Below are 26,380 nucleotides of genomic sequence, written 5' to 3' on the forward strand. Positions count from 1 at the left end.
CTCTGAAAGAATGTCTATGGGTACATTTGATTGGGTGGATAACCTGGTGCTCTTTAAGGACATCATCTACTATTTACTGTGAGTTGAAAGTTGAATATGTAATGAAAAATATGCTGTTAAATTCACCATTTTGGTCCGTCGTTTTCCAAAATTTTCTTGGGGGAAGAACCCTCCAAAACCCCCCTAGTGGCCGTCAGGCTTGCTCGCTGCCCTTGCTCGCACCCGAACCGGACGGGGCTGGTCTGCAGACATTTGCCAGGGCTGCTTTCATGGGTGTCTAAGTCCCATCCGGGACCACTCGCAGTCCCTAACGGACACCCACAGTCCGCTCCATGCTCTCCAACGAACCATGGCTGACATCGCTGGAATCCTGACTCAGAGACAGGAACAATTGTCTAGTCAGAGTGGCTCTAGCAATGTCAACCAGGAGTTGGGACACCTGCGGAGGATCATGGAGAACATGGAGCGGATGCAGGCGGAAAGAGCGTCTGCCATGGCTGCACACCAGCGAGAGGTAGCTGGGTTCCTCAACACCCTAAAGAGCCTACTCATGGCATTGCTGCCACAAGGCCTGGCGCTGATGCATGCTGCTGCTACCACTACATCCACGTCTCCGACCCCTGAAGTGTCAGTGCCACACAGTGCAGCAGACATTCCACCTCCGGCCCCTGAGGTCACGGCCACACAGTACTGGAGACAGAAGACCTTCACCCACACATGAGGCACATGAAACAGCAGAGGATGAAGACCTGGATGAATCTGCCTTCGTGGAGTGAAGGACGCAGTAGCATTCATCTCTGCCATATGGCTGGTTTCTGCTTGGTTCTGCCCTCTGCATCATCACCTTCCACTGTCCCCCGATACACTCTGCGACACTCACCTTGGACCTCAACATGGACTGCCATATTCTGTTTGGTCACCAATGACACAGCAATCAGACTGCGGACTGAGCTCTTCCCCTTCCGTTGAACTTGTCATTCCCTGAAGGACTATGTCTGGCCCTCCACGGGCCAACAATGTACATGGCCCTGTACTGCTCCAGCTACAACACTCCACTGAATGTGCATTAAACATTCATATTCACACAGATGTGTCATGTCTATGATGTTTCAAGTGTGGAAGTATGGATGAATGTAGGCTCTGTGATTACCCCTTACATCCATGTTGCTCATGTTGTGGGACTTGTGTCACAGGGTGACACAATGCCGATTGTGGTCTGGGTGGCGCCAGAACTACAAAAGGGACACACGCATTAGTTACTTCCTTTTCCAGCCCAGGACGGAACCACGCCCAGAGCCCCGGGGCTATTGTTCACACCCTTACGCTGGACTGGCATGGGTCAGGCCAGCCCACTCCATGTATGTTTACATGGGAGGACACCAATGCTACATGTCCCAGGTCTTCCCTTTGGTGATCTGCTGATCACAGGTTTATTTTTCAGCATGCCACAGCCACTCCCTCATGGCTGGTTTGCACCCACACCACACCCATCCAGCACACGGGTCACAGGACATGTGACCCTGCCAATAAAAACGGCCGGGCGCACGTGCTGGACCCCATTTCCACTCTCTATCTGGGTGTATCCGTGTAGTTAATATTTATGCATGAGGTCCTAGGGCCCTCTCACTTCACATTCCCAGTGCCGGAGGTGACATGATGGCGTCTGCACCACAAGACTCAATCATAAAGGGTCCATGATTTGCGGGGCACAGACTTGGTGGTACAGGATACACTGGGGCCGGCACAGGCATACCGCCACAGGGACTTTTGGTGCACTGAGGTGGGGCACCTTAGGTGCTGAGGGGGTGTGCAGCCTGCGATGATGCCTCATCCTGGCGGTCCGGACTGGTGAGCATTTGGGTGAGCACTACTGGACCACAGTGTAAGCCTGAGCCAGCGGGAAGTGCTGACCTACCGCCATGTGGCGTTGCCTCATGGGTCACAGAGTTATTGGCAGCTAAAGGGCTGAGCAGGTGTGCAGCCTGCGATGATGCCGTGTGCACTGATATGATCTCTGCCATAGCGAAATCAAGATCCAGAATCAAGTGTGTGACCTGGTGGCCCACGGAATGGGGATGCATGATGTGAAAGGTGCCATGTTCGTGGGACCCGGGCTTGGGGCTTGCACCGGCACGAGGTGGGCTCTCTTGGAGACACGCCAGTGGCAGAAGTTGAGCAGTGAGGCCTGGGTGCGCTGGGGGGGTGTGAGAAGTTGGCCTGATAGGTGATGTTTCCAATTCTGGAACCACCGGTTATCAGACCAAACAATCCCTTATGGTGTCTGGTTGTAAGTCAACCTTATTAGACAAGCTATCCTAGGGGTAGCATGGACTAAGCAGCCTAAAGGCTTAACTTAAGAGGTTGTGTTAAGCGAGCTGTTTTACCACATACAATCCTGTAATCTCAAATGAAACGAAACCACACAAGTATATATTATAAAAATATATGTGTTTATTACTAAAAACAATCCCCAGTACTCTTTATGAATAAAGGGGCACAAGCGTTGAATCAAAAGCACAGTGTAGCATACAAAGTTGCACAAATATGGATGAGGGCGGGGGGCCACTCAGACCATATACTAAACAAGTGGTATAAGAGATACCAATCGAACAGTGGTTAGGCCTAGGGCCTAGGGAATCGCTGGGAGCAGTCGGGACAAGCAATGCTGAAGTCGGGAAAGGCCCACGGGATTCGGGTGCAGTGCGGAAAGCGCACGCATGCACCAATGTTAACCAATAGTGCGTAAAAGTTGTAAAGTTAAAGTTTAAGGACACTTCCGCTGAACCTAGAGGAACAAAACTTAAGACACAGACCCTAGAGATGTGTACTAGTGTGGGAACACCGGCGGAGCAAAGTTACCTCACCCACAGGAAGCGGGTGCACAGGGTCGAAGTTGAGTCGGGTTTCGTCACGCAGGCTCTTGGTGCTTGAAGCTGAAAGGGCTGCAGGCGGGGTGAAAGAGAAGTGTCCGGTGGAGTCCAAGGGTGGACTCAAGTCGAAAAGTACCTGAAAGCAGAGGGGACAGAGTCTGGGTCACTCAGCAGTGACCAGGGTGGAACCAGGACGGAACCAGGCAATGTCGGGCGCAATCAGGTCGTCGTCGAGGAGCTTCTCTCCGCTGTCACGTGGGCTCTGGGGCATCTACGACATCCAGGAGCAGGACACGATCTGTCCCACGCAGGTTCTCGCCGTCGGCGCTGTCGGCTTCAAGATTGGAGCAAACAACACTTGGCAAAAGCAATCCACGCGGAACCGGGAGATTGCTTCTCACTCGAACCAGGAGGGTCAGAGCGGGGGCTTCTTTTCAGGGGAGCTGGTGCAGATCTGGAGCAACCAGATTCGCAGGTCGAATTTCACGTTTCGTCGGCACAGGGGCCACAAGCCGGCTGGCAAGTGACCGGGCCAATGCGTTGAGCCAAAAGAAGCAGAAGGGCCCCACGCAGCACTCGTCGAGTGTGGAGGGCTGAACTTCAGTGCAAGTGTGGCTCAGGGTTGGGGCTTCTCAAACCCCGGTGTACAGCTTCGAGGGTCACTCGTGGGCTGCACGGTCAGCGTCCTGTGGTCTTTCCAAGATGGCGTGCCCCACGCTTCCGGTCGCCTCCACGGGTCTCAGCTCTGCAGGGACTGTGGATCGGGCTGTTGGAGGGCAGGCAAGCTTGATTTCGTTGATCTCTGTCGCTCGAGTTCCGGCGGGAACTGCAACAAAGCAGACGTCGATGGCTGGATGGTGCCTGTTTGCACAGGGTGGTCACTCCTTGACCACAAGGGAGATTCTTCGGGATTCTACGTCGAGTAGGATGTCGAAGGGTCCAGAGTTTCATTTCTTATGTTTCATCAGGATAATCTGAAGTGCATTGGCACCGCTCCCACTCTTATTCGAATCTGGGGGGCTGGATTACCTGCTAGGTCCCCTCCTATGGGTGGGACCCAGGAAGGGGGTGGATACACCCCTTTTCTTTGATCCAGGCCGCCCTGGCACGAGGGCTGGAGTGCCCCAGAACCGGTTTGGCCGGATTATGCAAGGGGCAGCCTTGTGCTCCCCATGCAGTGTCTGGTTTCTTTCAAACCTCCCTGCTACAATCCACTATCTCCTGTCTGGGGGGGTGTAACACCTCCCTGCGACAGGAAACCCTTTGTCCAGGCCCCATTTGGCTGAGTTTCGGTAAGCTTCAGGGGGTCAGACTCGTGTCTGTGGCAGAGGCATCCATTTTGTGGATCCAAGGTCCTTTTAGAAATTAACCGCATTTAAGTAAAGTAACATGTCTTACCCCTCTAGAGGGGTGGAATGCTATCCCCGTCGCCAGAACTGGCGAGGGGATAGTATTCCAAATCGTATGACACCTTACACGACATGTTTTGATAAAGCCAAACCAAAGTTGCTATATAACCGCGAGGATTATAATGCACTTAAGAGTATATGGTATGGCATTATCCTGAAACAGCTTAGGGAGTTGTTCCCGACAGCTGCAGACAGGCTCAGCTCATGCTAGAGCTCCATCTCACATTAAACCACGCACTCTGCCTCCAGGATTGATGAGGCCTTCCATAGGAGTGGCTCACAGGTTTATATGTGTCCAGATATAGGTTTAGATATAGGTATACTATATCTAAGCAAGGACTACACCACCTTACCCCAGCTGAGTGATCAGCCAGTTGTGTCAATTTAAGAACCAGCCAGGGGTGGCAAAAGATATGCTGCAGCCCCTGGTAGGCCTTGGTGGCCCCTATGCCCTGGGCACCTATAGTGCATTATACAGGGGCTGACAAGGAGTCCATTTCTAATTGTGGTATGTACCTAGGGTACATGGAATCCATTTTACAGAGAGAGCAGATGGCCTGGGGCCCTGATTAGCAGGGAACCAGGTCAACTAAGTCAAAAACCAGCTAAACACAAGGCAAAAAATCTGGGGTAACCATAGTCAGGTAGCCACCTTCCTACAGGCGGGCAATCACCGCTGGGTGGCGGGAGGGGCTGATGTGCAGCAGCCTGTGTGCGCAGGGGCGGGCAAGTGATGATGGCATTTGCAATTGTATGGACTCTGTCATTCATGAATCTGAACTTTGTTTCAGATAACGGACCTGGTGAACTGCAGTACATACCGGCATGTGGTTGGAGACACACCGGTGGCAGCAGGTGAGCAGTGAGGCCTGGGTCCGCAGTGTCGGCACTCTCTCTCCCTCTCCCGCTCTTCTTTTCACTGTGTCTCTCTCTTCCTCTCTTCTTTTCACTGTGTCTCTCTCTCCCTTTCTTTCTCTCTCTCTCCCTCTCTTTCTCTCTTTCTCTCTCTCTCTACCTCTCTTTCTCTCTCTCTTTCTCTCTTTCCCTCTTTCTCTCTCTCTCTCCCTCTTTTTCTCTCTGTCTCTATCTTTCTCTCTCCCTCTCTTTCTTTTTCTCTCTCTCCCTCTTTCCCTCTCTCTTGCTCTCCCTCTTTCTCTCTCTCTCTATTTAGCTCTCTCTTTCACTCACTCTCTCTGTACTTTGATGAGCGCAGGAGACACATTCTTATCTAGAATTTTGTCTTGCAGGCTGTGACCTACAGATTGTCCTGAGAGGACCTGCCATGACTCTTCAAAATAGTTGTTTTGAGTTTTTTTGAATAAAAAGTTTTGTTTGGTAATTCAAAGATGAATGAGTGATTCTCCTTTTCCTGAACACACATGCATGTTGATTGTTGTTATTGTGGGACGTCAGGCGAATTGTTTTGTGTATGATTTCGTGAAGTTGATGTAACATATCTTTGTCCTGTGGGGGGGGGGGTGCCTGGGGGTTGTGGCGGTGGGTGTTGTGGCCCTCTTGGGGCTCCAGGCTATATGTTCGGGAGCTCCATGGCATCTGTTGTTCTTCAGGTGCGGCTCTGGGCTGGGCTCCCTTTTCTGGTGCAGGTTGTCATCCAACTTTACACCAGGTTAGAGCAGGTGTTAAATTCCTGCTGCTTACACACCTTATCCCCTGTTTTGGGATCTTATCGCCAAACTGGCTGTTCATTGAGAATGTTGCGGCCTGGTGTTGTCACGGCTTTTTGCACGGGAACGCCTACTCTGCATCTCATTAGCAATAGTTGCCGGGGTCCTCTGTGGCGATGTTTTTTGCGGCTGCTATTGCAGGTAAACTGGTGATATTGGCTGTTAGCACCAGCTTGTGAATGGGGCGATAAATTTATCACCCCTTTGGCTGCGATAAAGTGCCGATAACCTCGCGATAAATCCTTGAGAATATGCCCCATGTAGTGTATAAATGAGTATCACAAAATATACAATTAAACATATAATAATCCTGTCATACAATATCCAATATCAATCAATAAAACTTTATTTGATGCATTCTAATATCCATAAAAGTATACACAATAAAACAGCACGAAAGCACCCTAACATATTAATAGGCAATGCACATGGTTCCAGTACTCCGTCGATCATCTCCTTACATTTGTTTTATTTGGCTTAAGTTGGCAGGGTATGCCCAAACGTGGTTCCTTTGCTCACTTTGCCACTGGATTCAGCTAGCCGGTCCCACGATGCTTGTTTACGGTCCATGGGGGACCTGGCCTGGCAGTTCGGGCTGGACAGTTCCCATGAGGCGCAGGGTCAAGACTGATTTGCATATGGCTGGGTCCAAACTGGGGTGGTGTAGTGAGCTAAAGAACGATGATGGATTCAACCCATATCTGTGACAGGAGGTGAGTGTCTGAAAAACGTCAGTACTCCGTCCATAATCTCCTCGGGTTTAAAATAGGAGGGACCTGCGTGCACGAAGAGCATGTTTTAAAAATTAAGCTACTTACAAAACAGCTTCCTTATTTAAAAGCAACAATAACAATCTTACAGCAGGTCTACGTTGAGTAATATTAAAACAATTTTTTTTAAGTGGGATCAGAAACAATCTGGTTTACTTCGTATAAAATTTACAAAAAAACATAAAATGAAGCAAAGATTGGCCAGTTGATATATCGCCTGGATAAGGCTTGGATTCAAGATTAGATACATAACCTAATGGGAAGCAGAGCAGGTATTTCACAGTTTCGGATCTAAAATAAAACAGCAAGATCGTTCCCAGTGGGTGCAGGCCAAACTGATGTAACCAGTGGAAAAATCTGATTCACACAAATAAAGATATTGTCCCACACTGGTCTTGTCCTCCATATCCCTTAAACACCTTACTTCTTCATTATCATAAATTGCATTGGCAACAGCCTTCTTACTGAGATCTTCACACATAAGTGGATCGATAAAGATTGACTGCATCCCGATTTTACTCAATTCAGTCTTTACGAATGTGAGCCAAGGGATTAATTATCCATTGTCTAAGGAGAGGCAATCCCTTATTATCTCCTTAGTTAGGGCATCCCTAGAATTTCACCAAATAGAAACCTATAACAGAACTGGCCGAGCCCTGATTTAATCTGCCATGTAAGGTATACACAGTTCCTTGTGACAGATGAAGTGAGAGGCTGAAATGGGGACAGATAAAAGTGATCTGCAAAACCTGTTTTCTGCGCGCTGAATGGTCATGATATTCGAAGTTTCCCATATCTCTGCCCCATACATGGCCATGGGTATGCTTTGTGAGTTATATATTTTCAGCATAGGATTGAGAGAGCCCCCCCTTTAGGTTGTGGAAGACTAAGTAATGACCCATTAGCCATAGAGAACTTGGTAGTGCAAAGAGCAATGTTGGAAGACCAAGATCGTTGGGAAGAAAAGGTAACTCCCAAATATGGAAAGATGTTTACCCTGCTAAGGCAGTGTTAACCGAATAACATATTTGATAAGATATCACACTTAGGGCCACAGGACATAATATGAGATTTAGAGAAGTTCGCCGGGAGATCACAGGAAGACAAAAAACTAACAATAGCGAGCTTAAGCAAGCGTAGAGCTCTGGGGTTGCAAGCCATAAGCACTGCGTCATCTGCATAAAGTAGCAAAGGAAGGGATCATCATTTTCTAATTGGTACATCCGAAGTGGCACAAATTAAATGGGTAAGTAGCTCATTAATATAAAAAATAAATAAGAGTGGAGCCAGCACACAACCCTGTATCCCTGAATTCCAATATCCCGAGACACTGCACCCTGTGTACTGATGCAGACCTTAGCCCTCATAACCTTGTGCAAATAAGCAAGAAACGCACCAAACCTATATCCAACCCTCTAGCAGCAAGCAAATGCCACAATTTGTCCAGGTTCATACAGTTGAATGCTGATGAAAGGTCCATAAAAGCCAAACATAACGGGGAATGTTTTGCAACCATATATTTTCCTAAAACCAAATGTAGGTGAAGGCATTTCTTAATGGCCCCAATTTCACGCCTAAACCTGTATTGACAGGGATGTACGTACGATAGACTCCTCTATCACTCACACCATGATCCTTTTATAAATGATTCTTCCTAAAATCTTAACAGGTTTATCGATAAAGAAAAATTGAACGATGCCCTTTTTTTAAAAATGGGAACTATTATAGAGGTACCCCAGGTGTCAGGGAAGGAGGAGTGTGCGAGAATAATAAAAACATTTGTGATCAGCGGAACCCATATGGCGATGTTACTTTTGATGAGATCAATAGGAACCCCATCGGGACTGGTGCTTTCCCGCCCACACTTTCATTAACAGCACTCTCAATTTCTTTTAAGGTTGTCCGAAAACATGACACTAAGAAGTGGTATATGATGAATGGGGTAGAGGATGAGGGTGGAGCATAGATTATACTGAAGTGCTCTTCCCAGCTGGCGACAATGTAACAGAAAATAGTGAGTGCTAGATGGTCTGTTGTTGCTCTTTAGAGAGGTCATGGATGTCCAACATGACTTGATATTGCCCAGCTCTAAGGCCTGATCTAGCGTTTCCCATTGACCCTTGACAACCTCCTAGTATCCTTTAGTGGTAATTTGTTTGTATTGTGTGCACAGAAGAGCCACTAAGGTAACATCCCTAGGGTTGGAAAACAAAGCTATTCGAAGTGCCCTGTTTGCTGCAGAGCATCCAAAGTCACACCATCTAGGGGTTTGGAGCATGGGCGTAACCGGTTTTTTGAGAGAGCCCTTCTGATCAGGGAACAGAGGTTAGTAAAAGCTTTCACCACCCCAGGACCAAGCATATCCACTGTCAAACACAGATTAAACAACTCCAGAGTAGCTGTAATTATTTCCTTTAGAAATTGAAAGGGGTTGTGCAATCTCCAGACAAGTTTCAAATTATCCGTACTGGGTTGCAAATTACAAGCTCCAGTGTCCTACCTGATCTTCCCTTAGGGCACAATGTGAAAATGGACTAAATGGGGTTGTGGTCACTATAACACGATGGAATAAACGTGCCATGTAGAAACAGATCTTCTAGATTGAGGGTGACAAATATGTAATCTATTGTAGATGAGCTACAGTGACCATTAAAAGTGGGAACTTCGCAGGTAGGAAAACCAGAAATAGCCATTATGTTTATCAATGTAATGGGGCACGAAAAGAAACTGATTCTTTGCTCCGAGGGTCGATACTGCCAATAAGGAGAGGTTTGGAATAAATATCCTCATAGGCAATCGCACATTAAAAGCACCAACCAAGCACAGATGCATTGTTTGCCCAGTACAAACCAAATCATCACCTTTTTCAGAATTGAATTTGAGGGAATTTAGTTTTGGCTATTCCTCTGAGATCATTATTATAAAAATGTACAATGTGGAAAGTCGGAGGTAATTTAATTACTATAATTTGGAACCTGCTATTGTTGTGCTCTGTGGTTTTAGTATTCCTGCCTAATCCAATGCTCACCAAAATTGCAAGCTCCCCTGATGAACGATCACTACATGAATGAATAGCAGGGGTACCAAAACAGTGGAAACCATCCACAGACGTAGGCAGTTTGCCCCATGTTTCTTAGAATAAGACAATATCATATCCCCTATTGAAATTGAGCCAGTCCGTGAGGGCAACCTACGATCTAAAGCTGTCCACATTTCAGCTTAATATTTTAAGTGCCAAAGTACTCCTATCTGTGACATTTTTGCGACTAACACTGTCAGTGACCCCTGAGTTGGTCTCGGGTAAAGAGCTAATATCGTCCGCAATGACAAGCATCTAGTATGAGGTGTTTCAGCACCCTATTATTGGCCACTGAGGCCGCTGGGGGCATACTGGTGTTAAAAAGGTACTCCCTAGGCCCAGCTGTCCTAGTTGGTGCCTGTTCAGTTAACGAGTCACTCTTATTGAATCAAACTACCTTCTCCAGACCTCTAAGGGCAGGAAACATATTTGTACATGGGATGTTGCAAAGGGTGTCATAGGTGGTCAGCAGCTTCATGTGGGGGGGGTCCAAAAAAGGCATTGGTGGTGTATAAAAGAAGCACAATGAAAGTTTACAACAATACAGTCCCCAGTAATGCTTTAGACTGAATGTCCACGCCTGCCCACCCTCCAATCCGTGATTATCTCATTTGGGCCCCAGGCATTAAATTGCTTGTGTGCAAATAACCAATGCGCCACCTTGTTCCTTAATTGTGTCCAAGATTCCTGTTGACCTTAATTAAAGATGGAACCCCTGCCAAGATTAACTCATAAGGGCATGACGATAGGGGAAGAGACTCACAGTCACTTGGCTGGGGGCAGCAAGGGAACCTTCAGCAGGAACCAGAGATGTATCAGAGGGTTGGCAGATGTTACGATCCAGCAGTCGTTGGATAGATGTGGAAGGCTTGTTCCCTATCCGCCCCCCACCTAGGAGGTTCAAGAGAGGTCCATTTGTGCTCACAATAGACACAACAGGTTTCTCGATAGCGTGGCCTGGCAGGCTAAGATGGCGGTTGCACCTTGAGTGTGCTCCTGGACCCCTACGCTATCCGCCCGCAATTAGCCCATCCTAGTTGCCTTCTGGCCTTGAAATTTGGCGCCCTCACTACGGCCACCTACCTGGCTGTGGTCCTGTGTTGTAATCGTACTCTTTTCCTCCACTGTTACCTTCGTACCTCTACCATGTTTACTGTGTCACGTCACATAATTCCATCCTGGAATATTCCGAGGGTATTTATGTGATGTCACACATTCCATTGTGACATTCAGCTGTTCCGACCTGCTGTTCGACTATGCTTATGCCGGTTCCTTGTGGGCCTTATATTTAGTGCTAATAAATACTTAAATCATCTTATATGGTGTCGGACTCTGACTACAACAAGTGGCGACGAGGGAAACGTACCGAAGTCAAAGCGGTGAAAGGCTCAAAAAGGAGAAATTGGATCGGGTTGAAAGGAAGTCACCCGCAACGGTTATCGAACAAAATTACTTACTGGTAATGAGCAGAGAACATTAAAGTAAGTGAAGTAACTGCGCGTGCAAGCACAGCTGATCTGAAGCAATGCGCAAGGGATATCAAGCGTAGTAAACGCGTAAGCAGGATTTCTGTCAGGAGAAACGCGTGAAGCATTCTGGGAGTGACGCGAGCGTGTAAACCACTACCATTGGTTATACAGCTCTACACGTCATCATTTCAGCATTTGTGCGGCCGCTTTGATCGTGTCAATTTCACATCTGAGGTGGCGAACAGCGTAATTGAAAGGAAAGACAGCGAGGAAGTTAATGTAATGAAATAATAAGCGCATCACTAAACAAAGCGCATTTCATTGGAAATGAATGACAACTCAAATTGATATTAAAGAACATTGTCCAGTAAAAGTAAAGTGAGGAAAATAAAAGCAGTATATAAAAGTGAGGAGTACTGTGAAGGAAATTTAAACAAGCGAATTGAGTGTAAACTAAAAGAAAAAATTACAGCCATCCACCTGAAAAAGGGTAAAGCAAATGGCGCAAAGTAATAATATATGTGTGCCACCACTTTTCTTAGAAGAACCAGGGAAGCCAGCCATGAAGTGGAAGAGTTGGTTAAGGGCATTCGAAAATTACATAGTGTCTATAGATGGCAAGAGTTATGATGCTGAAAGGAAGAAGTCACTATTATTTGGCCTTTTAGGGAAAGTTGGTCAGGAGGTATTTGACAGCCTGCCAGAATTTGAATATCCACCTGGTGTGTTTATACCGATGAATGAATATCAGGAGGCTATAAAAAGGCTTGAAAAACAATATGATGAAGAAAGCAACATAATGGTGGGAAGGCACAAATTCGCTTTGAGGAAGCAGGAGGAAGGAGAGACTGTAGAGGAGTATATAGCTTGCCTAAGAGTACTAGCAAGGGATTGTGAATATGAAGACTTGACTGATACATATATAAGAGACCAAGTGGTGTTTTACTGCTACTCTAAAAAGGTGCAGGAGAGACTTTTAGCGTGTAGGAAACCAACTTTGCAGGAAGTAGTGGACATTGCCAAAGGGATAGAAAGATCATTAATATCAACTAAAGAATTGTCCTGTACTAGTGGTAATTCTAATGTTTTTTACTTACAGGACAAGAGGAAAAATGAAGGGAAAGGTAATGAGAGGACATGGGGTGATAAAAAGGTAGGAGGAAGAAATGTGTGTTGTTATAGATGTGGATCTCAAGAACACCTAGCTGATTGTAACTCATGACCTGCTATAGGAAAAAAATGTATGAAGTGTAAAAAATACGGTCATTATACTTCGTTATGCAAAACCAGGAAAGTTACAGGAAATATAAACGTAAATGCTGTAGGAGATTTTGACGAAGAAATGTGTGGAAACATAGTACTATATGTGGAAATGGTAGATGGCAAAATAAAAGAACCTATAGGGGAAGGTAAAATAGGGAACTTAGAACTACAATTTACTGCAGATTCTGGTTCACCTATAGCGATAATATCAGCCAACATTTGTTTGTCAAATGTTTTTTTTTTTTGTCAAATGCAGACAACATTTTTGATGAAAAATGGCATGATGTTGAACTACAGGAAACTGACATAAACCCAAAAGCATTTGGGGAACAGGATATAGACATGGTGGGCTACTTCAATGACACTGTGACTTTTAAGGGGAGAACACTTGAGACCAAAGTGTACGTAGCCAAGAGAGGTAGAATACTAGTACGGTGGAAGGATTTAGCTAAGATAGGAGTGATTCTGCAACCAGGTTCTGAAAATCCCATAATACTGAGGGAGGATTTTATAAACAGCATAAGACTTGAAGCTAAAGTAAATGGCATAGAAGGGTTACTGAAGAAATATGAAAATGTATTCAGAAATGAGAAAGGGTGAGTTAAAGGGTTCACGCATGCAATAAAGCTGAAGGATGGTGCAATGCCAACAAAGCATAGAGTGAGGTCTGTACCCTTGTCAATAGAAAAAGAGTTAAAGATGTACTAGAAAAGTTGAAAGAAGAAGGAGTGATAGAAGAAACAGATGCCTCTGAGTGGGTATCTGTGATCGTTGTTTCCAAGAAAAAGAAAACAGGGGAGATAAGGCTATGTGTGGATCTGAGATCACTAAACCGAAATATTCTGGTTAATTGTCATCCACTACCTATGATACAGGAAATACTACAATCCATAGCAGGGTCAAGGTACTTTACATTAATTGACCTAAAAGCAGCATACCATCAAGTATGTTTGACAGAAGAGTCAAGGAAACTGACCACATTTGTGACTCCTTTTGGAGCGTACAGATACATCAGACTGCCATTTGGTCTTGCCTCATTATCTGGGTATTTAAAAAACTAATGGATAGTCTTTTTGGAGAAGTAAATGGGGTCGAGGCGTTCCAGGACTACATTTTAATCCATTCAAAAACAGAGACTGAGCATCTTAAATGAGTGGACCGGGTGCTGAAAAACCTGAATGAAAGGGGTATGACTGTGTCCAAAGACAAGTGCAAATTTATGGAGGGCAAAATTGAATATTTGGGACATGTGTTAACCTCAAACGGAATAACGTCAAAAGATGATCTGGTGGAAGCAATTAGAGAGGCACCTCAGCCTAAAGATAAGGAAACATTAAAGTCCTTCCTAGGACTAAGCGAATACTATTCAAAGTTTATACAAGCCTATGCCACCAAAGTTGAGCCACAGAGAAAACTTCTCAGGAAAAACGTGAGTTACCAATGGACGGAAGATCAAGATACATCTTTCAATGAAATCAAGAATGACATTGCCAAAGCACCAGCCTTAAAACCTTAGGATCCGGAATTGGAAAATGTTATCACAGTTGATGCCAGTGCCAAAGGCATAGGCGCAGTTTTCAATCAAAAACAAGGAAAGAAGGAAAACACGATAGTGTTTATTTCCAGGAGGTTAAGCGAGGCAGAAACAAACTACAGTACCATTGAGCGGGAAAGACTTGCATGTGTTTGGGCGGTGCAAAAACTCAAAAGTTTTCTATGGGGGAAAAGTTTTGAAATGATCACAGACCACAAACCATTGATTTACATGATGGATGGAGAAGGGCGTGGCAATGGCAAAGCAAGTTCTAGGTTGATAAGATTATTGTCAAAATTGCAGGAGTATACATTCACCATACATCATATAAAGGGTGGAATGAACTGCAGGGCTGACTGCTTATCACGATTGCCAATGAATGGTCCTTCCGAAACCACACTAGACGAAACAGAGTGTATTGTAGCATGGATTGATGCCACAGAAATGTGTAGTGGGTCTATAACAGAGGAAGAGTGGATGAAATGCCAGAAAGAAGATAAAATAATGGAAAAAGTAATAAGTCATGTGAGAACAAGTTGGCCACCTGTCAGAAGTCTTCATAAAGAGTTAAGAAGTTTCCAACAAGTTAGCGAGGAGTTAACTATTGAAAGTGGATTCCTGAAAAGGTGTGACCTGTTTATACCACCTGCAAATATTAGATCTAAGTTAATAACATTAGCTCACAAGGGTCATCCTGGAAGTAGCGCAACGAAGAATCTTTTAAGAATGCACTACTGGTGGCCGGGAATGGACAGTGAGGTGTGCAGTTTCATTGACAAATGTGTCAAGTGTTTGAAAGCAGATAAGCACTGGAAGACTAGTAAAGGAGAGTTGCAGATGGTGGACATACCAGATGAACCTTGGTCGAAAATAGCGATAGACTTTGCTGGGCCATTTAACTTACTACCAGAATCCAACAGATACATGATAGTTCTGACAGACTATTATTCAAAATGGGTTTATTTCAAATTTGTGAAAAATGTGACCACTGAAACTGTGATAAAATTTCTCAAGAGGGGCGTGGCTTCGGCGGCAATGGAGTAGGTTGTGTCTCCGACGAGCTCCGGTGCGCCGCTGCCTATTCAAGCTATCTTTAGCGGAGTTTGGGGGCTGCTTACCAACTCCGAGGCTTGGAGAGACCCCTGACAGACCGGGGTGCTGCGAGGGCGACGGAGGAGATCCCGGGCGCTATTTGGAGAGCTGTGCAGTGACGGTGGAATCCCAGCGAGCAGTCGTGCCCGCCATCTTGGTTGTGCGGCTGGCGGCGGACTCTTCCCCCAGGCCCGGGCGGCTCCCGAGCAGCAGCTGGCGGACATCTAAAGGCGGCCCTGGTGCGAGCGCTGCTGTTAGCCTGCGACACCGGAGCCTGGTGGGCTCTGCAGCGGTCCAGACCGGTGAAGACCTCGGCGCCCCGAAGTCGGACCGAACATCGGTCCTTGTGGCGAGCATCGACTCAGGAGACGGGCTCCCCTGTGAGAGGTGGGTAGGCCCGAGAGAGCGGGGACCCTTGGTGTTGGCCTGCCTGGGGGTCGCGGCGCTGGGAGAGAGAGACGGGCTCGAAGCGCCATACCAGCCGCCATCTTGGGCACCCATCCGGCGCGGAGGACGCGAGTGGTGGCGGCGCCGCCTGATCACGGAGCCCTGGGTGAACGGCGCGAAGGCAGAGGTGAGCTGTACCTGCCGGGGGCTGCGGCGGTTGGAGCTGGGCGTGGGGGGCACCCCCTTGGCCCTGGTATCTGTGGCGGCTCAATTTTGTCAGGCTGCGGCCTGTACTCCTGCGGCCCTCCGCCCCTCCCCCCCTACGTGCTTGAGCCTGGCCTACAAGCAGTGATCGGCGTGGGAGTGCTGGGACCCGGCGACCCTCCGGAGCGGGGAACACGGTATGGAGCTGCATCTTCGACTGCCCGCTGGCCGCCCCCCTTGTGTGCCTTGGCGGCGCGAAACCCCGGCGAACTGCCCCGAGATTTGGCCTGCAAGGTGAGGAGCGGTGGGGTACTGTAAGCCCTCCTCGGGGGACGGGCAGCTCAGACTGGGGCCCCTGGGGCCTGTGATGGTCCCTGCCTGACGGGCCTTACCCTGCTGTAAGCTACAGCGCACCATCGAGCTCGTCTGGGCCTTGCCTAACTGTGCCCTTACCTCCTGGCTGACAGCGTGGAATTGGCAGGGGGGTGCTGAGTCCCTGCAGACTTTTAGACCTGTCACTGGGGGCTGATTGCGGGTGGACGGAGGTGCTGTCTGCCGTTGGGAGCTGCCCTTCACACTGCAACTTGGGGACCCTACACTTTGAGCGGTGGCACGGGCCTTGGCTTGTCTGGGCGGCAGAGCTGACCGGGGGGACCTAGGACGCTGCCAGACCTGGGCCCTTGCGGTGGAGGTGGCCCACACCTGGCCTGCTCGAGCGGTCCATGGTGCATTGCCGAGGTGTTGGAGGCTTCCCCGGGGATTTGCCTCTACACATTGTGTGCGTTCTACCTGTTGCCTCTCTGCCCCTGACCACGGTGGTTCAACCATCCCTTTACGCTGCCGGGCCCTGTCCTCTGCCTGTGCTGTTAATGTGAGCCCCCGGCGTACCCTCCACCCTGGTCCGGTGGTGAACGGGGGGTCCGGGCCGCTGGTCCCTGGGCTGCTGCCGCCTGGGGGGTCTGGGCCCTTGCTGTATCGATAGGGGGGTGAAGAGACTAGTGGTGACGCAGCCCAGCGTGGAACATCCTCCCACTAAATACCCCCCTGAGCCCGCTGGACTGCGGCCTGCTTGTACCTAGTGGCACGTGCTGCTAGCTGCCACCTACAGATTTGGTGATGATGAGATCCAAGGGAGGCAAACCGGACTCGGCGGCGACGGCTAAGGACGCGTCGGTGATGGCTATGTGGGGCAAGACTGGAGCGGCGGCGTCGGCTGACGGCCCCTCGCAGACGGCTACAGACTCGCCGCCAATGACTCAGGCCTTTATGGCCTCCTTCATGTCTGAGCTTAAGACAGAGATAGGCTCCTTACGCTCGGAAGTGCAATCATGCGTCAAGGAGCTCCGCAAGGAGGTCACCGAGCTGGGAGACAGAGTGGATGGCTTGGGGAAGCTCGTTGACGCGCGCACAGAAGACCAAGAGCAGCTGTGGCAGAGGGTGGCGGCCCTGGAAGACCAGAACATTGAACTGCAGGTTAAGCAGGAGGACCTCGAGAACAGAAGCCGCCGCAATAACCTCCGAATCCGAGGTGTTCCGCTTGATGAGGAGGGGAAGGACATCCTGACCTACGTGGCACAGCTCCTACATGAGGTATGGGGGGATGAGGACGCTTCCCCCCCCGACTTTGGATCGTGCCCACCGGGTGTTCGGGCCGGCGGGCAGAGCGGGCCTCCTCCCGGACATCTTAACGCGGGTGCACTACTTCACGGAAAAAGAAGCCATCCTGAAAGCGGCACGAGACAAGCCCAATCTCACCTACGGAGGCCACAAAATACAAATTTTCCAGGATCTGGCGCCTAACACCCTGCGTCGGTGGAGGGCTTTCCGGTCGGTGACGGAGAAGTTGAGGGCTCTCAACATCGCCTATCAGTGGGGCCACCCCTTCGCACTCATCTTCCTCTGAGAGGACAAACGCAGGGTCATCCGATCCTACCAAGAGGCGGCCCAACTCCTCAAGATGCCGTAATTGCCGGCCCACAGCCCTTCCAGATCACGACAACAGGAGAGGGTCCCTGCTCGCCCGGACTGGACCAAGGTTCGACGACATCGCCGCTCCCCTCCGGTGGATGAGAAATCCTCATCGCAGGCCAAGCAGGACATCATAGCGCACATCCGTTCCCTCGAGGGCGACAGGGAGGGCCAGTCCTCACATCCGTCTACCCCGTGACCTGGAACTCGACGTAACATTTTCTTCTGTGACTCTTGCCGCTAATGTGGGGCGTCCTCATGTTCACTGACCTACGACGCTGTATTGGCCCGCTGGCTGCGCTGGCGCCCCTCGCGGCGCCCGGACTCCTACCCTCAGCTGCTGTCGCCGAGAGAGGCACTGATCTCCCTGTAGCACGGATGACCTGCCTTCCCGGGTCGTCTTGGCTTCCTCTGTGCTTGGGGTTGCACTGCCACCGGCTTCCGCAGACGGCCCCCTACTGGCGTCATTCAAGTGGTGGGTCTGAAACTCTAGGAGACCCGCCTGGAATGCAGTGCCTGGTTTGCATTGGGGGCTGAACGCTGGCCGTTGACATGCCTGACTGCTCCGTCCAGCTGTATGGTGCCCCTGACTCCGGTTCGAGCAGCGGGGCCAGTGGGGTCGAGGCCTTCTACGCTACACGTGGGTACCCCCTGTACTGCCCCATGGGGAGTGACATTCCTGAGTGCGTCCAAACCCTTGGGTAGAGGATACCCGGTGACTGGGATAGTCCAAAACGGCCCTGTTGGCCTTTGTTGTCCTTGGTAACTACGAGACCTGGTTGGTCTCTTATTGGTCTCTTTCTCCCTCTTTTCCTCTCCTCCTTCTCGCTTTTCTTCCTTCGGAACTCTTCTCTTTCCTTTCCTCTGGTTCGGTGGGTGGTGGGACAGGGATGGGGTGGCAGCTGTTGCCTGGGGGGGGTGGGCGGGAGGGGGGCTCTCTTGGTCACCTTTCCCTGCACTGGAGGGAGCGGGGAGCATGGATCCTACTCGCTACATGCCATGGCTGTGCCTGTACCTAGGACCCTGAAGGTTTTGACACTCAACGTTAAGGGCCTGAACTCCCCTAACAAGCGCAAGCAGGTTTGGCGCTATCTCCTCCAACAGCAACCTAACATTATTTTTCTCCAGGAAACCCACCTACTACAGGGGGACAAACACCGCATGGCCCACCCCAAGTACCCCCTCCAGTTCTGGGTAGCTGCGGACACTAAAACTGCGGGGGTGGCCATACTATGCTGAGCTGGCTTCAGGCGGGGAGACTCCGGACCCTATAAGTCACAGTATATGCGGGGCGGCGCAGATTCACTTTGTGCAACGTGTATGCACCCAATCAGTTGCAGGACCGATATCTTCAGTCGCTCCTGAGGGATCAGATTCCATGTGGAGACCTGCACGTAATACTAGTAGGGGACTTTAACTTAGTGTGGGACCCTGACATAGATCGCTGTGGTGCTGCTTCCAACGCCTCTGGGGTGATGTCCTCTGCGCTGCGCAAACAGATTGCAGACTTAGGGCTATTAGATGCATGGTGTTTTCACAACCCGGATCTTAGAGATTATTCATTCTATTCACACGCCCATAGATCCTACTCCCGTATCGATTTCCTTTTTGCGTCGCTGGAGCTGCTCCGAGACGCACTCGGAGCCTCCGTCTCAGACATTTCTCTGTCGGATCATGCCCATGTGGAAATGCTCCTCCAGGACCCAGTAATGCGCCCCATGCGTGCCGCCCGTTGGTCTTTCCCGCCGAGCATCCTTCGAGATGCTGATGATGTGGATAGCATCCGGGAGGCCATAGACGCCTATTTTGCTTCTAATGATACCCCGGACATGCCTTTCCCGGTGGTTTGGGACGCCTTCAAAGCCACGATTCAGGGACACATCACCTCTCTGGCGATTGCACGGAGGCGCGCTGCCTGCAAACTGGAGGCTGATCTGGCTGCGGACATTAAGAGGTGCAAGATCGGGAGCGGTCGTCGTGAGACACTAGAAGGATATTGGCCAATCTCAGAGGGCAACTTCGGCTCCTACGCACCAACAAGGCAGAATGTTCCCTGCTGGCCTTGAAGCAAAGGTACTTTGAAGGCGGCGACAAGGTAGGCTGACTGCTGGCGGGAAAGCTGCGAGTGCGCGCCACCAAGGCTCACATCACTAGTATTAGACTGCAGGATGGGTCGAAAGTAGTCTCGGAGAAATCCAAGCAGGCTGCATTTGTGGACTACTATACCTCTCTGTACGGGAGGGAACCTGTCTTGGTGGATGCGATGGTGGCTGTCCTGGATGGATATGAGGGGCCGACACTATCTGCTGGGAGCACGATGGAGCTGGAAGTCTCCATTACAGAGGAAGAGATCACGGCGGCGATTAACGACCTCCCTTTGGGGAAAACGCCGGGCCCGAATGGCCTGCCATTATCTTTCTATCGCACATTTCAGTCCCAGCTTAGGCCTTACCTCCTTCGACTGTTCAACTCTTTCTCCGAGGATGTGGGACCATCCCCTGACATGGGCATGGCAGAGATAGCGTTAATACCGAAGCCTGGGAAGGACCCCACATTGTGTGCGTCCTACCGCCCTATCGCCTTGCTCAATACGGATCTCAAAATATACACCAAGCTCCTCGCCAAACGCTTAGACCCGTTTATGCAATGGCTTGTGGACCCTGACCAGGTCGGATTTATTCGTGATCGTCAGGGGGCAGATAATGTTCGCAAACTTGCGCACCTTGTGGGGAAAGTAAATCATTGGCAAACCCCGGCCTGCCTTCTCTCCCTGGACGCGGAGAAGGCATTTGATCGGGTGGATCGTAAAATTGGGCTGGGTCGGAAGATGATTGCTAGGGTTATGGCTCCATATATAGGGCCCCAGGCTAGAATTCGGGTCAAGGGTGACTTAACGCTGCCACTAACAATACATAGGAGCACTCGACAGGGGTGCCCCCTATCGCCCCTTCTATTTGCCCTCGCAGTGGAACCTCTCGCAGAGCTGATACGGCGTGACTTGGACATCCACGGGATAGCGCACGGTGGCCGGAACAACAAGGTGGCACTGTTCGCGGATGATCTGATACTTACTCTCACGGGCCCGCGGGACTCTTTACCGGCTGTTCATAGGGTGCTCTGCCTTTTCGAGAGAGCCTCCGGCCTCAAGATTAATCATGATAAGTCCTGGGCTCTTAATCTCAATATCCCAACAGAGGATCTTTCCACTTTGAAAGGGATTGTGCCCTACCAGTGGGCTGAGCGTCATATCAGATATCTGGATCTCACCTTGACTCCCTCCCTGGATGACTGGACGTCTGTCAATTGGCGTGACTGCCGAAAGGAGGTCTTGGAAGATCTGCGGCGGTGGAAACCCCTGATGCTGTCATGGTTAGGCCGCCTCAATGCTGTCAAAATGTCGATCTTCCCCAAAATCCTTTACGTGTTCCAATGCCTCCCTACTCTGATCCCGCTCCACTGCATACGAAGCTTACAACGCAAACTTACATCCTTTGTCTGTGTCGGTAAGCGTTCACGTTTTTCCCAAAAAATTCTTATGGCTCCGCGAGACAGAGGATGCCTGGCTTGCCCTAACTTGGTCCACTACTATTGGGCTGCGCACCTCCGATTTGTGATAGAGTGAAGGGTGAGAGAGAGTGATAAAGGATGGCTGCATATGGACAGGGCGGTGACAGGACATACCATTTGGGACCTACCGTGGATCCACCGGACGGCCCGTTCCAGGAGTGCATACCTTGCAGTACCCACGAAAACGGTGCTGGACATCTGGGATGCCACTGCTGTATCCAGGGGGCTCACTACGTTTCCGTCTCCCCATACTCCCATAGCGGCAAACCCTCACTTCCCGCCGGCCTATAAAAATTGGGCGTTTGAGACCTGGGTACAGGGGGACTGCAGGGTGATTTGCGACCTTTTTGATGGGGGCTCATTTAAATCGTTCGACCAATGTCGCGAGGAGTTCCGTGTGCAACCTGCGGCACGGCTGCAGTATGCCCAACTACGACACTGGGTCTCTGATGGGGATGTGTATCAGGCTGCCACGCGTGCCTTCACCCCTTTTGAAAGACTGGCACGCTCCCTTGGGGGCTCCAAGCGGTTGGTCTCCCAGATTTATCACATTCTGCAGCACCCATCACTTATACCCATCCACCCATATCAGCGCCAATGGCAGACAGCGGTCAATGCGGCCATTGAACCCTCGCAGTGGGACGCAGTGTGGAGTGACATCCCCAAGGTGTACCGGAGTATCCCGCAGAGAGAAAACGCTTATAATCTTCTAACTCAATGGTACTACACTCCAGTGCGGCTCCATAAGATGTTCCCCAATGTTTCGCCGCTGTGCTGGGGGTGTCGGGCTGCAACGGGGGACTTCGTGCACATATGGTGGGCGTGCCCGCTCCTAACTGTCTTCTGGAAGGAGGTCCTTAGCCACATTAGGGGGGTGTTGGGGTTCCCCTTGCCTGAAGCCATAGCCACGATCCTGCTGGGTGTTAGGCCTCTAGGCCTCAAGGCCCTCACCCGTAATGACTGCATTGTAACACTGCAAATGCTAGGTGCGGCCAAGCAGCTCATAGCCTTGTATTGGAAGAAGACTGAAGCACCTCCCATTGCCTCCTGGTTTGTGCGGCTGTGGCACGTCTTGGCAATGGAGCTTCTCACTGCGCTGCTTCAGCTGCGTAATACCCGCTTTGACACAGTCTGGAAGCCCTTGGTGCGCTACCTTTGCTCAATGGAACATGCGCGATACATGCCCACTAGACTCCAGACCCTACGTCTCTTTGAGGATGCTGTTGTCCCTGCAGACCCCGCTAGATTGCTCCCGTAGACCTCTTTCATGACATGTGGGTTCTAGAGCCTGCCCTTTGCTGCCTGGTACCGCCCCTCGCCCACGGACCAACACATCCACCCTGCCAGCGCGCTATCCCTCTTATCTCTTGTCTCCGACTTCTTTCTCCCTTTCTCTTTCCCTTTCTTCCTTTTTTCCATTGCTCTCTCCTGTGTTTCCTGACCTCTGTTGGGTTGCTTCTAAGTGTTGGGCTTCTTGCCTGCCCGCCTACTCTCACTGATCTGGCATTGGGGCTCTATAAGCGCTGAATACCTCTACCAGCTTTTCCTAAGCCAAGCGGCCGGCCCCCTTGGGGTTGTAGGCAAGGCGCTGTGTTAACTAGTTTGTCTATGCACAATGTATGACCTTATTGCATATTCTCCGCGTCCGGCCTCAGATAGAGGTTGTAGGCTTAACGCTGTGTCTATGTGCCCAGTCAGGGGTTTTTGTTCCAAAATAAAACAGACTTGTAACAAAATTTCTCAAGAAAATTTTTGCTATAGATGGTCAACCAAAAGTCCTAGTGTCAGATAATGGAACTCAACTTGTGTCAAAGCAAATGACGGAGTTTTGGGAAAATATTGGTGTGAGACAAGAAAAGACGCCACTATACAGCCCGAAAAGTAATGGTCAAGTTGAACGTATGAACAAATTTATAAAGGAAGGCATCCAATTGGCAATTGCTTCTAAATTGAACGTGAAAAGTTTTGTGAGAGATAAAGTGAACACGTATAATATCACACCTAACGAAACTACAAAATTCACCCCATTTTACTTGATGAGAGGAAGAAAGTGCAAAAATTAACTGACTCCCAAATTTGAAAAGTGGTACAAAGATGAAGTGTGTACTGAATGCATAGATGACAAAACACTCAAAGTGAGGGAGAACATTGTAAATAAACAAATGAAAACTAAAAAATATTCAGATGAAGTCAACAAAGTCAAGAGCAAAGAGGTGGAAAAGGGAGACTGGATTCTGGTGAAGAAACCATTCAGAGTGAACAAAGGAGAACCTGTGTTCAGTAGACCGGAACAAGTGAGCAGTACATCCAAAGGGGCAGTGTATGTAGATGGCAAAGGATGGCGCAGCAAGGATGATGTAGTAAGACTGAAAAAGGGTCAGGAAATGATCATAATGAAAGGAATAGAGGATGAGGAAAGCCAACTTGATGACAGCATTCTGGAATGGGATGATACACCAGTACAACACAGTGATCCAATAAGCAATGACAGCGTCTGTGCTCACAAGCAGGAGGAAGAGAGAAATACAAGTATGGATAGGGAACACAAGAGTTTAGAGGAAAGGTCATGTGTCCTTAAGGGACGTAAGGAAAGAGAGGGGTGCAAAAGGAATGGAAATGTAGTGGACAACAGACATGTTGACATATGCACTCATACTAGGTCTGGAAGAGAAATATATATTCCCAAACTTTACGACAGTTATGTATTGGAATGAATATTCTGGTTCCAGTGTACAACAGTTATGTATTGTAATTAATGTATTTTGTTCATATTGAGGAAGGGAGATGTTGTAATCGTACTTCTTTTCCTCCACTGTTACCTTCATACCTCTACCATGTTTACTGTGTCACGTCACATAATTCCATCCTGGAATGTTCCGAGGGTATTTATGTGACGTCACACATTCCATTGTGAAATTCAGCTGTTCCGACCTGCTGCTCGCCTATGCTTATGCCGGTTCCTTGTGGGCCTTATATTTAGTGCTAATAAATACTTAAATCATCTTATATGGTGTCGGACTCTGACTACAACATCCTGGCTGTTGAGACTCTGGGCACCATCACTTTCTTGAGATCGCCTGAAGCTCCAGTCGACTCTCGCTTCTAAGATGGTGGCCGTCCCTTCTTCCCACTCGCGACCTCCCACCATGGATTGAGCTGCCTGGGTTCTGGCTGTGATCTCTGCACCGGCCTGAGAGGTCCCTGGGCAGAGGCCGGCTTCTGCGGCCCCCCTGATGTGGTGGTGATCACAGGCGTGAGGCTGCCATCTGCCCTCCGCCCAAGGCTGAAACGTTTGTGGTGGCTCCCCTGCGGCACTGCCATCCTATCGGCCGTCACTTCGGATGGCGGGGTGCGATGCCGCTAGTGTTTGGAATAGGGCCGTGGCCTGAGGAAAGGCTTTGACTCGGTCTGCCCCCTCCTCCTTCCTTGCTGCGGTGAAGGTCGGCTCCCTGCCGCGGAGCGTGGCACACCTGCAGTGCAGTGCTGCTCCTGTGGCTCCCCAGTGACGGCGCTGCTCCTGCGGCCCCCCAGGAAGTTCTTTAGTCATTGTAAAATTTGTCATATTTATTCTTACTTTTGCTTGTACAGTCTGTTCATGCTATTTTTGTTTGTTCTATTCCTGCAACAGTTCTCTCATGTAACGTAACTGGTTCTATTGTACAGTGCTCTGACACCTTCGGGTAAAGTCCGCGCTTTATAAAAATGCATTAAACCCCCCACTGACGGCACTGCCTATCGGCTGCCTCCTGACCCCCGCCCGCGGCTGTGATAATTGTGGCGGACAATTTGGCGATACACCTGCTGTACTCCTATCATGTCGGCCGTCACCTCGGACGGCAGGGGCGTAGTCCTGGGATCGAGGTGCGGCGGCACTTGAGCCTTGGAGGTAAGGCAGTGGCCTATGGGAGGGCCTTGACTCAGTCTGCTCCCTCCTCGCTGTTGCCTGTGGTGGAGGTTGACTCTCTGCCGTTGACCTTGATACACCCATGATGCAGTGCTGCTCCTGCTGTCCCCCTTTGATGACACAACCTGCGGGCCCCCTTCTGACCCCCGCCCACAGCTGAGGTATTTGTGGCGGGACATTTGTGGCTGGGACACTTGTGTGCTCATACAGCCCTCCTGGGGACGAGATACCAGCAGGCTGCCCTCTGACCCCTGCTCGCATCTGCGACCTCTTTGGCGGGACATTTGTGAACCCCCTGTGACGCTCCCATAATATTGGCCATCACTTCGGATGGCGGGAGCCTTGTCCGAGGGTTGGGGCATGGCGGTGCTTGGGATTTGGAGATTGGGGAGTGGCCGTGGGAGGGCCCTGTTTGGTCTGTGGCCCCCTCCGGCGGTGATACCTACAGTTGCACTCTGGCTCCCCTGCGACGTTGCCGTGGTACCAGCTGCTGCAGCGGGCAGCGGGGGCTGGGGCTGGTGGTGGAGAGAGGCCCTGGATGCTGGGTGGCAGCCTAGAAGAGGCACAGGCCTAGCAATTGGAGGACTTGAGAAGCGGTGAGCCCTGGCAACCGTGGGGGGGGGGGTTCTGGGACTGCTGTGAGTGACCCCTGTGCGCCTGGCCTGCTCGTGTGTTCTGAGCACTGAGAAGTGCTACAAATGGTTTGGCCTGTCGCTCCTCCCGCCTCTGCTGCGGTTCGACCTCCCGGGCCCTGGTACTTTGCCTACCGACCTGCTGAGACTGCATCACTACTTCGGACCGGTAAGGAGATGCTGCCTGCGTCTCCTGCGGGGCTCCTGGAGCGGGCTCTCCACTTCCCTTGTCCCCGGTTGCCCTGTCTTCTGGGTGCAGTCCTTGGGCCTGTTGTATCCTGGTTTCCCCTTGCGACTTGCGCACCGGCTATCACTGCCCCGCCTCTGAGGAGCTGCGAAAACAGAAATAGGGTTGGCTCTAATCAGCAAGGCTGAGCCTATATATCAAATAACAAAGAGAAGTGCCAATACTGATAACATTTATTCATTGGTAGAACTCATCATCCACATCAAGAAAATTGATTCGAGATAGGGTATGGCTACTTAGTCGCAATTTTATTTTATAGAAATTCAACAGTTTAGTGGCTGGAAGTGAACAAAGGTTGGT

The sequence above is a fragment of the Lissotriton helveticus genome, chromosome 10 (genome assembly GCF_964261635.1).
Source record: "Lissotriton helveticus chromosome 10, aLisHel1.1, whole genome shotgun sequence".
NCBI classification, from domain to species: domain Eukaryota; kingdom Metazoa; phylum Chordata; class Amphibia; order Caudata; family Salamandridae; genus Lissotriton; species Lissotriton helveticus.